Source organism: Coenobita brevimanus, chromosome 5 (assembly GCF_032717465.1).
Source record: "Coenobita brevimanus isolate Jiangsu-jjx chromosome 5, ASM3271746v2, whole genome shotgun sequence".
Taxonomy (NCBI): Eukaryota; Metazoa; Arthropoda; class Malacostraca; order Decapoda; family Coenobitidae; genus Coenobita; species Coenobita brevimanus.
The window spans coordinates 1,136,660-1,151,338 of NC_136958.1; the positions used below are offsets into that span (position 1 = coordinate 1,136,660).

Below are 14,679 nucleotides of genomic sequence, written 5' to 3' on the forward strand. Positions count from 1 at the left end.
GTCTACACCAGGTCGGCTCACTTCACTCACTCATTCACTCACTCACACACACACACACACACACACACACACACACACACACACACACACACACACACACACACACACACACACACACACACACACACACACACACACACACACACACACACACACACACACACAGGTAGTAGTCGCCCCTCTCACAACGTCGTCTACCTCGTACCATGCTGTTTTTTGCAGCTTGTCGTTAAAATAAAAACTGCTGCTCCGTTAGTGAGTGTTTATGTTGTCTTGTGTGGTAGAAAAAGATTTATTATTCGCCACAGTTATTTCCAAAATCTCCACTGCCAAAGCTCCTTACGTCGAAATACCATTGTTTGACGAGAACGTAAAAATAAATGATCGTATTACAGGTTGCTGTGTGAGTGCCCTGATTTTTTAAAACTATTAATTATGCTTACTGTATATCGATATCTCTCATGTAATTTTGATATTCCCATTCATGTTATCTTTTTACGTACCCACGTAGGTTGCCTTCTTGACATCCAAGAGAATATTGTGGTGACACTTGCAGACTAAATCGCGAAGGAAGAGGTGTTACTGAGTCTTCTGTGCCACTTAGAGAACGGCCCTTAGAAAGATGACATCGTGCTGAAGTGTAAAAAACAAAAACGGCGTTCGTCATGGAGTGATCATTTCTCTATTTCTTTTTTCCGTTTTCTTCCTGACCAGATGGAGCCACGGTGGCCCAGTGATACCATGGTCGGTTCTCTGTCTACGTGACCCTCGCGTCTAGGGTTCGAAACAAACTTCTTTTCGGCCAGTTAACGAGTGATTGTTGGTTTCATATGCTTGTATACACTTACGCCCTGTCAGTTTTCCCGATTGCTTATACTGTACAAACTCTGACACAAACATAATTATTACAGTGCTACAATGCATCGATTTTCATACACCTCACTCCTACAGACACCCTTTTCCCATTCATACTTTGCCAGCATGGGGGACGGCTAATTAAGGCTATCACCCTCCGAGGACAAGGTCCGATCCTGCAGTGGACAGCGTTATAGACTGTCACATTGACATATATAACAAGATTTAAAGCTAACGCAGTAAGTCCACCCCGAGTGAGAACATGTGAGTAGTAGACAACAAAATGGAAGGATTATCATCATTATCATCATCGTCGTCGTCGTCATCATCATATCATCATCGTCGTCGTCGTCATCATCATCATCATGTCGTCGTCGTCATCATCATCATGTCGTCGTCGTCATCATATCATCATTGTCGTCGTCATCATAGCATGATCATCATTATCATCGTCATCGTCGTCGTCATCATATCATCATCATCATCATCGTCGTCGTCATTAATACTGTGATTATTCTGACCTTTTTTCCTCTTAATAAACTGCATTATGCGGTAGAACGTTGATAAATTCTTCCGGTTAACTCGTGACGATTTTATTCAGGAGAGAGAAACATTGCTTAGTCAGGGGAAAAAGAAAGAAATCTTTAACTTTTCGCAAGGATGGGAGAACCTGGGTATTTTAATTTGATTAACTCCTGGTGATTTTATTCAAGGAGAAGAGATCTATCCCAATCCAAGATTAAATAACACTTCAGTTCTATCTGCTTATTAATATCTGTCTGCCTACCTGTCTGTCTCTCATTCTCTGTCGATCTGTCTCATTATTGGTCAAATCTATCTTTGTCTCTCTGTATGTATGTATGTATCTATCAATCTGGCTGTCTATTTAGCATCTGTGTGTCTATATATCATTCTGTTTTGTCTGTCTGTCTGTCTTATGGTCTCTTCTGAGGTATTTTCAGCACAAGAGAATGATCATAGTCTTGCCAGGCAAAAATAGTTGAGTTGAAGTTTGCTCAAAAGTCCCACTTGATTAAATGAACCTCTCGTCAGGTTGTGTATTTGTGTGTCTGTCTATATTTATCCGTCTGTCTGTTTGTCTGTCACTCTATTTCTGTCTGTCTGTCTGTCTGTGCATATTTTCCGTATCTGTATCTCTGTCTGTCTCTGTCTTTATCTCTGTATCTATCTGTCTATCTGTCTGTCTATCTATTTGTCTGTTTATTAGTTTATAGCTCCCCAAAGATGAAAGTTTCCCTTCTTACAAAAACATTACAAGTCTGCTCAGTCGTACTCGTTATAATGAACCCCAAAGTTTGTCTGTCTATATATGTGTATGTTTTTGTATCTATCTCTCTGTCTGTATCTGTCTATTTATTGATCTGTCAGTCTGTCCATCTGTCTATCTATGTCAGCCTGCCAGCTTTCCTACCTGCTTGTACTTAGCCACAAACGGAGTCGAAGAATGTCAAAAATCCGAGTCGGTAATAGTGAAACACCCGAAGTAGTTTATCCATCAGTCTCTTTATCTAATTTTATCTTCTCATACATGGCATAAAACGAGTGATCATGGTTCTCGTCAAGCAAATGGAAAAAAAAAAAAAAAAAAAAAGTCACAGTATGAAGCACTCGAAACAAGAGAATGTATGAAGCACCTGAAACAAGGGAAGGTATGAAGCATCCGAAACAAGAGAACGTATGAAGCACCTTAAACAAGAGAACGTGTGAAGCACCCGAAACAAGAGAACGTATGAAGCACCCGAAACAAGAGAACATATGAAGCACCCGGAACAAGAGAACGTATGAAGCACCCGGAACAAGAGAACGTATGAAGCACCCGGAACAAGAGAACGTATGAAGCACCCGGAACAAGAGAACGTATGAAGCACCCGAAACAAGAGAACGTATGAAGCACCCGGAACAAGAGAACGTATGAAGCACCCGGAACAAGAGAACGTATGAAGCACCCGGAACAAGAGAACGTATGAAGCACCCGAAACAAAAGAACGTATGAAGCACCCGAGACAAGAGGACGTATGAAGCACCCGAAACATGAGGACGTTCCTGAGGCAGATTTTGCAGCTATTTTTATGCGTTAAAGGTGCGCTTCTCCGATTCTGGGTTTCTTAATATTTAATCTGGATGCGAGATAGATAGATAGAGAGAGAGAAAGAGAGAGAGAGAGAGAGATTAATTATGTTTGCTGGCTGTAATTTTTGTGGATTCTTGCTCATTCCTATTTCTAATTACCTGACGGCTTTCACCTTGCTTATTTTTCATTCTCATCGAATACTCATGTCTTACCTTCTTCGCCACTCACTCCTTCCTCATGAGTCACCCTCCCTCTCCCCCGCCCCTTTTTTGAAATTTAACTCCCTTGCCATTCACTCACACTTCTCCCTTCACCTCTCACTCCTCCCTCCTTCACCTCTCATTCTTCCCACCCTCACTCCTCACTCTTTCCTCCCTCATCCCTCCTTCACCCCTCACTCTTTCCTCTCTCACCCCACACTCTTCCCTCTTCAGCCCCTCACTCTTCCCTCTCCAGCCCCTCACTTCTTCCACCCAAACCCCTCACCCTTCCCTCCCTCTCCAGCCCCTCACTCCTCCCACCCTCACCCCTCACTTTTACCTCCCTCACCCCTCACTCTTCCCTCCCTCACCCCTCACTTCCCTCCCTCACCCCTCACTCTTCCCTCCCTTACCCCTCACTTTTCCCTCCCTCACCCCTCACTCCTTCCCTCCTCACTCCCGCCCTTACCCCTCCTTCTTCCCTTCCTCACCCCTCACGCTTCCCTCCCTCACTCCTCACTCCCGCCCTTACCCCTCATTCTTCCCTTCCTCACCCCTCACGCTTCCCTCCCTCACTCCTCACTCCCTCACTCCTCACCTCTTACTCTTCCCCTCCTCCCCCCTCACTCATCGCTTCCTCACCACTCCACCCAAGATGAATAAGACGATGGCTTTATTTCTGTTGTTTTTGCTACCTCCACACGATTCTGTACAGCTAAAGGGACATCTCTTGCTAGGAATAGGGGAGAAATAAGCTTTTTGAATTCCTACAGTACGATAGCGTCTTACCGGCACTACTACTACCACCCAACGATATTTTTTATTTCCTTTGTTTTTCCTTCCTCCATCCATTATCTTAAAAAAAAAAATAAAAAAAAAAATAGAGGAGACTCCCCGTGGGAGAGAGAGAGAGAGAGAGAGAGAGAGAGAGAGAGAGAGAGAGAGAAAGAGAGAGAGAAAGAGTGTGTGTGTGTGTGTGTGTACTAGAGTTTCCTAGGCCCAGTGGAATACATCCTTTGGTGTTTTTGTACCGTACCTTTGCCTCATAAAAAGGTGTACCCTGTCTCTGCTCTGCTTGTGTGTTTTGTGTTTCCTCTGTTTACATTAAGTAATTGTGTCCGTTATATCACAGACACCACTTGCGCCTGGAAGATAAAATGAATCTTACTCTGCTTCTGTCTGTCTGTCCATCTAACTGTTTGTCTTTCTCTGTCTTTTTGTCTCTCTATGAATCTGTGACCATATTATGTACTTATGCATGTGTGAGTGAATGTATGTATAGTTTTCTTTTTCGTATTCACTTATTTATACATTCATCTATTGCCTGACTCCGCTTTCCTGTGGTAAGTGGCCTCAATAATATAACCTCCACGTATTTGTCTGTACTCACTAACGGCGTTCCTTCCTGCGACTCGCCACTCTCCCTTATATTCCCTTGCTTCGTATCGCTTCATGTTGTTCTCGGTCACCCCTTCCTTCTCCTCCCCAACCAACTCAATCTTTTACGCTCTTCTGGTCTGTTTCTCACCCTCCCTTCCTTCCACATGACCGAACCTCCTCAGAGTATTTCTTGAAGAATTCCCACAACTTCACCCTCTGCGCCACATTCTTCACGAGTTCTTTTATTTATCAGCATTTTCCTCCATGTCACTCCACAGACATATATGAGGCTCTTGTTGTTGTAGCTCCAGGTTCATCAGGGCGTGAACCCGGTGGACAGCAGGTCGATGTTGCGCTACTGCATTCCACTACCCCACATTCGGGGAGTAGGGATGGCGTTAAGAGACATATATATATAACCGACCATCTTTGCCACATCAAGACATCCCTCTGTAGCACTTTTGATGTAATTAATTTCAACAGCCCTTACTTTTAATTTGTCCTTGAAGCGTCGTCCATGTTTCACTCCTGTAGGTCAGTGTTGGAGCTAATATACCGTCCTACAATACTATTTTCATTTAATTATTTATTTTTTTGTCATTGCGTTCAGTTCCCTAACCACCCTTTTTTGTTGCACCCTTTTCTTTGTTCATAGTACCGTTGCATGTTTTCCATTCCTGTTCTTTTCGTGTGCAGCGTACAACTCGTCTCTTGCTTCAGGCATCGTCACATTGCTGCACTCTATAATATATCTGTCTGTCTGTCTGTCTCTGTCTATCTATCTATGTCTATCTATCTCTGTTTATTTTTTATATTAACTAACGCCGTTCACGCTACAGTATTTTACACTAATCGTTGCTACTTCCACTTCGAAACCGCTATGAGCGAAAATGCTAGTTTGAGTTGTATTAAGTTCTCTCTCTCTCTCTCTCTCTCTCTCTCTCTCTCTCTCTCTCTCTCTCTCTCTCTCTCTCTCTCTCTCTCTCTCATATGAATTTACGGATCACCTGCCTTGACATGCCTCCAAGGTACACAAAATGTTTTCAGTTTTTCTCCCGTTACATCATTGCACGGAAATATTATATATAACTCTTTATAGACAGATAAATAGATGGACAGATAGGTAGATAGAGAGATAATAGATAACCTTGAGAATATGGATACCTAATGTCACTGCATTTTTTCAGTTACATTGAAAGTACCGTATGTAATATCCTGTTTCAGCATCCATTTATTATTTCCTGTTCAGCCACTAGAAAAGACGAAAAAGTGTGGAATCATTCTTTTTTGACCCTCGCTCACGAAACAAGTGTGTGTGTGTGTGTGTGTGTGTGTGTGTGTGTGTGTGTGTGTGTGTGTGTGTGTGTGTGTGTGTGTGAAGGGTTGAGTTTCAGCCAGTGATTAAGCGTGTTTTTTTGTTTGAGAGCTGGGCCGGGTCAGTCTTTAACTAAACCAAATGAACATAAACAGTTCTATCCGTTTTTTACCAAACTTTGGAGGAGAATTAAAAGTAAGGCATGAAAAAGATGTTCTGTTTGAGATCAGTTAAAGGTAAAGGTCATAGGACAAGGTCAAATTTCGACCCGTGTGTCTATGTGTTAACAAAATGACTCATTTTTATTTGGTTTTAACTAAACGTGGTGGAAGGGTTGAAGGTCATCCAAGAAGTATTACAACGATAGGTGGAAGGACACGTTCACATGGGAAGGTCAGTTTAAGAGTTTTTATCTGATTAAGGCCAAACTTAATGAAAGATTTTTAGGCAAGATTAAAAAGGGTTCTGCATCGAGAATAATCAGCCAAAGATCAAGGCCACAGGGAAGGGTCAAATGTCAAGGTCACAGGACAAGGTAATTCTTAGTGTTGATCTAGCTTGAACAAAACCTGGTGGAAGTGTTAAGGGTCAGCCAAGAACAAAGGGATTTTGTTTTAAGAGCATTCGTCAAAGGTCACCCGGGGATAGTTCGGAGTTCGACCCTTGTGCCTGTATATGAACAAAATACCTAAGGCATTTTTAATTTTATTTGGACCAAACTTGGATGAGCTGAGGATCACTCATTGGGTTGACATTGTTTTTGAGGATATTAGGTCAAAAGTCAAGGTCATTTTTCAAGGCCATTTTAAATGATTTTTATATCTGAATTGGAATAAAGTTTGTGGAAAGCCTTAGGTTAAAGTGAGAATAAAGAGAGTCGATTTTCAAGACAATTATTCAAAAGTCGAGGTCACAGGAAAAGGTCTGGGGTCAGGATCACTGGGCAAAGGCAGTTTAAATTTCTGATATTATTTGAACCAAAACTGAAGTGAGGTTAAAGAGTTAGGCGAGAAAATAGTAATTCAGTTTGAGAGTAATATATCGAAGGTCAGGGTCACAGGACAGCGTGTTATCGGCGCTGGTGTTGTAGCCTTGATTGCTCCCATTCTGTTTATTATTTAGAATTACTGACGTGCAGTAGTGATAAATTTTTTGTTATGAGCATTATGGTTGGTAATACTACCTGCATTAGTTGTACAGTTGTCAGTAATATTAGTTTACACATCAGCAGTTCCGGATTAGCGAAACAGTATTCCAGTCCATCCGTGACATAATATTGCTGGTTAATTTAGCAAATGTTTGTTTATCCCTGGCACCTAAGAATGTATTTTATATATTAGTCTTGCTATCTCTAGTACTGTGTTCAGCTTAGGAGACATTTGTAGTAGTGTTGGGATTACATAACCTTTAATGACCCCATCGCTGCTAGGGAGCTCGCTTTAGCTATATAAATTCCCAGATCCTCCACTTTCTCACTATTCAGCCTCACTGCGCGCTCCATGACCACTTTTCCCCGTCGGAAAACCAGTTACTTTAGTGTTTGTTACGTTCACGACCTCATCCATGTCAGAAAAACTATACTCTTTTTTTTACATTCACCTCCACTGATTTTTTTTTTTTTTAAGACTCAGTCACCCAGTTCCTCATTGTTACATTCATGACTTCATCTCTTTCAGAAAAAATATAACTTTACTCTTTGTTACATTTAGTTCCAAATTGATTTTTTAAAACAGTTTCAGTCTTAGTCACCAAGTCTTGCTGCTCGTACTCATCTTCATTTAACAGAACGGTATCAGAGTTTTCCACACCTTATCCTCTCTAACTAGGGACTCTTCACACATCTACAGTCTTACCTTGTGTATCTTTTAATTCATCTTTTTTTATTGCTGGCACAGTATGTCGATATTAACAAGAAATGACACAAGAAATTATTAACCCCTTCAGCCCAGAAAGAAGATCCAGTTTGGTTTTACACATGGGTTTCTCAGATGTTTTTATTTAGCCCACGAAAGACATGATTAACTAAAATTAGGTACACTGTAGCCTTCATCATATCATTCATTTCTTGGATGCTGATTGATTCGTCTGGCAGTAGCAAAATAAGATAAAATAAAATAAAGATAAAATAACGATGGCTTGCCCTTCTCTGACGTCAGTGCGCATCTGGCAAGCGCTCTGTTTCCACAACTCAGTGCTTTGTGTGTGTGTGTGTGTGTGTGTGTGTGTGTGTGTGTGTGTGTGTGTGTGTTCCCGTTTTTTTTGAGTGTATACTTTGGGTGCGTGTATATATCTATGTGCATCCGTTTCTTTGTATGTGTGTATAATTAATCAAGCTTCTCACGAGTGCTTGAACCGATTTGAATCAAACATTGTAGGCAACAAACATTACGTGTCAGTATGGTAACGAGTGATCTGATTCTTGTGCAGGTCAGTCAGAGGTCGGGGTCAAGGGTCAGGTTCAGATGATCGGGGGTTGTGTTACTGTGTTCTATGAGCCTTATAACCTAGTTTTACTCCTGCTGCCACACATATTTTTGCTACTTCATAAATACTTTAATTGCCTCTCCTAACGAAGGTGGACGGAGGATATGCATTGACTCGTGTTTGTGTGTCTGTATATTTCAGGTTGTTGTTATCGGATCTCAATAAAATTTCGTGGTTAGGTGGGCACTGGGTCAAGGAAGAGTTGATTGGATTTAGAAGTGGATATGGATCAACATGCATGAATAAATTATAATTGGCGCTGGAGGAGGTATAGCCTACGCTCTTTGAGACTGTGTAATAGGGAATTCTAGAACCGTAGAATTAAGTGACTGTTTGCTACCATGAAAGTATTCTTTTAGTAGGAAGGAAGAATTACAGTGACAATAAAAATGTTATTGTTGACGAAGGTATGTGCTTTCTGAGTGTTTTCTAGTTACTCATATAATCTTGCTACTCCACACATACTGTTCTCTCCTTTCTTTTTACTTATTTCCATCCCACTCCTTCCCTCCCCTGCATTCACTTTAGCCACATCCTTACAAGAAAAGCGTTTTCTTAGCCTTAAAAAAAAAGAAAAAAAAAGAAAAAAGAAAAGCATTTTGTCATCCATCCTCTTGGCACTCAGCTCTTCTCCCAAACACTTTCTCGGGATTTCTTTTGCTCACTGCTCCTTTTACCCCCCCCTCCTCTCTCTCTCTCTCTCTCTCTCTCTCTCTCTCTCTCTCATTTTCGCATTCATTTTTCTGTCACATTTACTGCTTCCTTAACCCCTTCACTTCCATGGCGTATTATACTCTCTTTACCTTAACTTGGCCAACTGCAGATTTTCGTCCTTTTGTAGCTTATTTCATGTAGCTCAAACGGCAGAACAAAACAATGCTGCGATGCTACAGTTTTAATAACACTTCTTCGTGGCTAGCACTGTATTCTGGTGCTAATTTGTTGTTAGAGCCCAGTATTCAAGATGGAGAGTCGGCAGTTCTAGGTCAGGTTAGAATAAAAAGAGTATAGTTCCGTTTATTCTCGCAATGCCCAACGATTTTATAAAGCGTGGGGATAATTTTTCGTACCGAAGAGGTTGCTGAAGCTGTATCTAACCTTTCTAGCACAAAAAGTTTCCCCTCGACTAAACGAAATCGTCTAAAAACAACAAGAATTAATGCGCAATACATCGGAGAGAAGTGCTTAAAGTGTCATCATCATCATCATCATCATCATTGTCATCTTCATCATCATCATCATCATTGTTTGTCATCTTCATCATCTTCATCATCGGTATTTTCTTCTTCATTATCTTCCACTTCATCTTCATCATCCCCATCCTCAACTTCACCTTCATCTTAACTCTATTACACCCGGATTAAAAATAAAGGGAGTATAATCCTGTCACCTACTAATCAGAACATTTTTTTTAACCATTAGATGGGGCACGATAGGATCTAGAACAAAAAAAGAGCAAGTAACAGAATTATAACTATCAAACACCTTGTCTGATGAATTGTCCAACAAATTCATTCATACGTCACATGCAGCTATCGATAAGAGTAAATCCTTCGACTGCCATGTGGAAAATAAGTAAATGAATAAATAATGCCGAATTACTATCATATGCTCCTTCGTGCATAATTCATTCATTTACTTCGATCCTAAGTTTACCTGTTCCTTGACTTCCTTATATTCCATACCTTGCTTCATCATACTCATTAACCACACCTGTCCACCTTTTCGTTTTCTTTTTTTCTCTGTTTTGCCTGCCTCGCCTCTACCAACCTACATATTCAATATCATTACCCTTTTCCGCATCATTCTCTCTCTCTCTCTCTCTCTCTCTCTCTCTCTCTCTCTCTCTCTCTCTCTCTCTCTCTCTCTCTCTCTCTCTCTCCCTCTCTCTCTCTCGTGTACCATTGCATCAGTAGACCTGCTTGGTACACATCCATCACAAAACATTATATTTCTTATCCTACCCACGAAAAACAACCCACCCAAACTCATTCCATAAAAGTCTCGTTTCCATTGCCTCGGAAAAAAAGAAAATGGAAATCAGGAAGAAGGAAAAAAATCTAAAAAGCAGGGAAACTGGTCGGATTACACCCTTCCAAATCGTGGCCAACATTTCACCAGTGCATTTTCCTCTTTCATTTCCTCCCCTCCTCATTATTCTTTATCTATTACCTCATCCTCTCTCTTTCCCTCGCCCTACTCTTTCTCTCTGTATTCACGCCTGCCTTTTCGGTGTAATTATTGTTCTTGCTTCATAAATGCCGTTTTGTTTCTCTCTCTCTCTCTCTCTCTCTCTCTCTCTCTCTCTCTCTCTCTCTCTCTCTCTCTCTCAGAATTTTGAAAACATTTCCACTTTCTTCCAACCTGACCCTTATTTTCTTTTCCTTTATTACATCCGTGACTAGCGAAGCGAGAGCCGGTCCTATGTTTTGAGGAGAGAGAGAGAGAGAGAGAGAGAGAGAGAGAGAGAGAGTGTGTGTGTGTGTGTGTGTGTGTGTGTGTGTGTGTCAGAATAACTCATGTTTCTTTTCCCCGATATAAACAAACTTGGTGGAAGGGCTGAAGTCCAGAAGGTGAGAAAACATATTTATTTAAGAAAAATAGATCCGAGTTCAAGGTCACGGGTGTAGATCAAACCTTGGTCTGGTAAAATCAACAAACCGTTTGTATCCAGTTTTAACCAGGTTTGGTGGAAAAGTGGAAGGTTTGGCAACATAGTGATTTACTTTTAAGAACAAAGGTCAAGGTCACAGGGCAAGGTAAATTTTGACCTTTGTGTGTGAAACTAACTAAATAAGTAACTTCGATTAGACCTTAATCAAACTATGGTGCAGTCGTTCATGGACAAGGAAGAAGTAAACCTATTGCTTTTGAGAACAATAGATCAAGTTCATTGTCACAAGGCACGGTCAACTTGAACAGTTTTTAACCGAGTTGGACCAAGCGTGTGGATCGGTTGAGGATAAGGCAAGGATGAAAGATTTCGATTTTACAGCCAGCCACAGGTAAAAGTCACAGGGAACGTTCAAAGACCAAGGTTATAAGACAAGATCAGCTCAGAGTTTGGATGTGGAATAAACTAAACCTAGTGGAGGGGCTTCGGGTCAGGCAAAAAAAAAAGGGGGGGGGTTTAGTGTTGAAAACAATCAGCCAAAAGTCAAGGTCAAAAGGCAAGGTCAAGTTCAAACAGTGTGTCTGTATGTTATCTAAACAACTATCGCGGCTTTGATCTGATTATGATCAAACCTGGTTGGTGGTTTGAATGTCACATGGGCGGTTAACCTTTTTATTTTCCCTAACAGTAGGTAATGGGTCAAAGTCACAATGCAAGTTCAGCTAAAACTTTGTGGAAGGGTTCTGGTTAGAACAAGGATAAAGATTCTGCTTTGGAAACAACCATTTAAACGTCAAGTTCTCAAGGCAAAGTCAAAGATCAAGGTCACTGGCAAATGAGTGATCAAGGTAACTGGACAAAATCAACTCAGTTTTGGTTTTATTGAACCAAAATCGGTAAAAGGGTTATCGCTGAGGCAATTATGAAGTGATTTGATTTTGAGGGTAATTTGTCGAAGGTCAAGGTCACAGATCAAAGACAAGTGTTCGTCCCCTAGGCCAGTTGGTGGGTCGTTCGTGTTGAGTACTCCTTCGTCTTTTTCCAGGTTGTTTTTATGTCATCGTACCTCAAACTTTCTGCAAAATCGCTGGACTTAATCCCCTCTCCTCAATGGCCATACGAAGGAGTTGAAAACTGAGAATTACGACCAAAGTCAGAGTTTTTATGACTGTTGAAGTTAGAGAGAAAGAGAAAGAGAGAGAGAGAGACAGAGAGAGAGGGGGGGAGGGGAATCATAACTTCAGCCTAACACCCTCATAGCTTATTGGAAAGGAAAGCATGTCTCTCTCTTTTCAGTCACCTGTCCTTTTTACCCCCACACGGAACCAAAGCGGATCTGAATTAAAGCTGAAAGTTGAAGGGAAAAAATACAGCTTTTTGCACATTCTCTTGGGCTGCACCAGTTCAGATTTCGACACACTAGATCGAAGGGTTTTCTGAGTTTTAATTAAAGAGAAACATCTTTTTTTCTTTTGCGGGTGAGGGAGGCGGCAGAGAGAGAGAGAGAGAGAGAGAGAGAGAGAGAGAAGGAAAGAAAGAAAGAACCTAGCACTCCTTAGAGTTATAATATTATTAGTGCATAATATTTCGACCTTTTTTTGACTAATCCAGTGCACTCTAACCTTCTAGGGCTGGGTTAGATCAGTCTCTATACTTTTCCTAGCGCACAACACCTCGTGGCGAAATAATTGAGAGCGGATAGAGAATGTAGTGAACAGTTTAAAAGGTATATATTTCAAAAAGTTTAAATTTCGCACAATTGGCGGCCAGTACCAACGTGGGAAGCTGGTAGAATAGAGATGCCAGTTAAAATGAGTAATAGCATAGGCCTAAGCAGGAAAAACAAAAAAGTTACTCGCACCCAAGTTCTTGAAGTAATCATATCTGAAAGGAAGTGCGTTTATATATATATAAAAAAATATCGAGTATTTTTTTAAGGCAAGGACGGTAGTTTCAAATATTTTTCTAGAATAATTCATTGAGAAAGGGTGCTTTAAACCTTGCGTAAGAGAAATACGTTTCAGATTTAACGTCAGGATGATTGTTTTTCTCACCATTCGGTATAATACGAAGCCCTTTAATGATGACTGTGGTGATTAGTAGACTGCCAGGTTATTACATCTCTCGTATGATACAGAAGCAGTTGTACGTTAATGACTCCTGAGGTAATATTTCGTTGGATGATCTTCACTTTGTGTTTACATACTTATCTGTTTTCCATATGGCTACACCTTTCGAACTTCCAGTCAAGATCAGCATTCAGGATGCGACCGGTCTCAGTCCATTCTCACGAGCATCTAGGGAGGGCCAAACGTCTTAGACCGGTTTGAACTGGTCCAGAATATTTTTTTTACGCCAGGCAGTCTAAAATCTCCCCCCCCCCCCTTTTTTTTTTTTTTTTTTTTCTTCAATAAGTGCCAGCTGTCTTAACATTTACTTCATGTGTTGGTAATCTGTTTCATTCATTTGAAGTGTGAAGTGAAATTTTTGTTTATTGCATGAATATTACCTCTTGTACCCTTCCGTTTCATACCATTTGACCATGTTCAACTCATGAATAATTTGTTTGCATATGAAGTGTTGAAATCTGAGTGTTTTGAAACGCTAATTGACCTGATCCCTGAATCTACGCTTTTTAAGAGAAGCTAGACAAAGTTCCCTAAGCCTTTCATACTATGGTCGGCGTCTCAGAGCTAGGATTAATTTGCTTGCTCTAAGTTGCACGCCCAATTTCTCTCCATCTCCTCCTCTAAGTAAGATGGTCAGAGCTGCGCCCCGTACTTCGCCCCTTCCTTCAAGTAGTGGTCTCGCCATTCTCTGGTATACGAGGAATACTACAGGTCAGGTCTTGTACTTGAAATATCAGTCAGTAAAACCAAGACCTTTGTGTGATTTATTGGGTACACTTGCAACAGTTGCTTGATGGCATAAGCATGTCGATAATTAATGTACATAAACCCTTGACCTGAGAAGATCTACTGAGTAAATGACCTTCCCTGCCATAATCACACATCTTGGATATTGACCCCGTCTGTAAATAAATAAATAACAGACATTGGCAGTTCCTCCGATCATGTATATTTTCCGGTCGTTCCACAAATTACTGCCGTTATTGGTAGTAAAGAATATGATCCTAACATAGGGTCGTCAGCGAATTGGAGATTGCTATTAATTCCTCACCACTGCCGTTTTTCATTTTCATTCATTGCCAGACGCCATGTATCCCAGACGGGGTGGCCAAGGGCTTAGAGTTAATTGTTTTACGGGGAGGGGCACTAATCCTCCACCAACCCCACTTGACACGTAGGGATGCCAACAGCATCTGGTGTTCCCAGGCGGTCACCCATCCAAGTACTAACCAGACCCAACGTTGCTTAACTTCGCTGAACGGACGGGAAGCAGTGTACTCAACGTGGTACTGCCGTTTGTGTATGTGATAAAAGGACTAGCTCTGAAACCGACTCCCAACACCCCACTCCCTCTTTTATGCCTTCGCCGCTAGTCTTAGGCTTTCATTGCCCGTTCCCTGAATCCCAGTAGTCCTTCTGCGTACCATACTCCAGCACATGTCACCACTTCGGCGCAAACACCCACCGTCCATATTGAATACGTACTAGGACTGTCTCATACAGGACTGATGTATTGGTATTAGCTAAGATGTTTATATTCCATGTTGGCGGGTCTTAGGTTTGATCAGTACAGCGAGCTTTTAACGAAATTCAAATTCTTTTAAACTGTT

General features: G+C 41.2%; 1 non-coding gene across 1 annotated transcript; it reads right to left on the bottom strand.

Moving 5' to 3' along the window:
* Positions 1–14,250: 14,250 nt before the first annotated feature.
* On the bottom strand, positions 14,251–14,369 carry LOC145399459 (5S ribosomal RNA). The gene has a single exon (XR_013897306.1). It is a non-coding gene; the product is annotated as a 5S ribosomal RNA (ribosomal RNA).
* Between the last annotated feature and the right edge of the window lie 310 nt (positions 14,370–14,679).